This window comes from Gavialis gangeticus, unplaced genomic scaffold, assembly GCF_001723915.1.
Source record: "Gavialis gangeticus isolate Ggan-Ray unplaced genomic scaffold, GavGan_comp1, whole genome shotgun sequence".
NCBI lineage: Eukaryota > Metazoa > Chordata > Crocodylia > Gavialidae > Gavialis > Gavialis gangeticus.
This window is the reverse complement of record NW_017729009.1, coordinates 23242466-23243724: the sequence shown is the minus strand read 5'-3', so window position 1 is coordinate 23243724 and position 1259 is coordinate 23242466. Positions and strand designations below refer to the sequence as shown.

Genomic DNA, 1259 nt, shown 5'->3' with positions numbered 1-1259 from the left:
TGGCGCACAGCCGGATGTGATGTGGGGAGGATCCAAGCCCGACTCTGGCACCGGCACCTTCTGTCCTATCCCCGGTCACAGCCAGGAGCCCCGTGCCCCCAGGCATCGGCTCCAGCCCTGCGAGAAGCGGCTGGGTGCATGCCCACCACAGGAAGCGGGGCCAGGCTCTTCCACCTGCCTCCCCTCCCAGCAAGGCTCGCAGCTCTCAGCACCCGAGGCAGGGCCAAAGCCAGAGCCACTGGGGCGCAGCTCAGACCTGCCTGCCCTGGGAGCGATTCCCACAGCCCGCCTTGTCCCACCCAGGGTCAGAGCCCAGACCCCGTGTTCCCAGGCAGTGGCTCCAGTCACCCTCCCCTGGCTCCCGCGTGGCCACTGCCACCCCCCAAAGAACCCATTCCACATGTGGCCCCCGCCATACCCCACCAATGTCCAGTCGGAAACCCGTGCCACAGGTAACCAGTACAGCGGCACTTTTAGCTTACCAGCACCACCAGCTTCTCAGTTTAAATCCCTGTTAACTAACATGAGTGGGGAATGGGACATTCCTCACTTGTGCCGGTTAATAGGGATTTGAACTGAAAAAACGGGTGTAAATCAGTAAAAACTGAATGACTTTAAAAAAAAAAAATCAAGGAATTTATCAGCGAAACTCAGTAAAAACTGCAAATGCAGAACACTACCTGTAGAAAAGTGCTAAATAAACCCATGTAAAAGCTACAGAGCAAACAAAAGGTAAGACTGTTTGATTCTGGCATCTACCCAGTGATAGCCTATTTAGATTGCAAGCCTTTTGGAGTTGAGACCCTGATTTTTTTTATTACTCTAGAAAAACAGCTAGCATACTTGAAGTATTACTGGCCTGACTCAAAGTCTGCCAAAGTCCAGGAAAGAGAATACATGGAGAGGTTTGGGGTCAGAACTTACATAGCTATTACTGCTACCAAAGTATTAATATAAATTAGGGGTGCACCAAAAGAGATTTTTGGGGCCGATACCAATAGCCAGTTTTAAGGAGGCATATCAGCTGATACCGATCTGATTTCAAACACGCAGCCTGGCAGCTTGAAGAGCTGCACCCAGCTGGTAAGCCTGTTGTGGTGGAAGGGGAGGAGGGAGGGAAGGGGAATGCGGGGGGCAAATCAAGGCCCCTGAGGTGAGAGTGAAGTGGGGCTGGGGCAAGCACTGCCTAGTTGTGGCGGGGCAATGTGCAGGATGGAGCCGTGGCCTGTTTGTGGGGCGCAGAGGGGCGGGGGTGGCTC

The 1259-nt window shown here is 53.8% G+C and overlaps 1 protein-coding gene across 1 annotated transcript in view; it reads right to left on the bottom strand.

Annotated features, from left to right (window-relative positions):
• ATP9A (ATPase phospholipid transporting 9A (putative)) overlaps positions 1-1259 on the bottom strand; it is a 127543-nt gene that overhangs the window by 94841 nt on the left and 31443 nt on the right. The window lies entirely within an intron of this gene.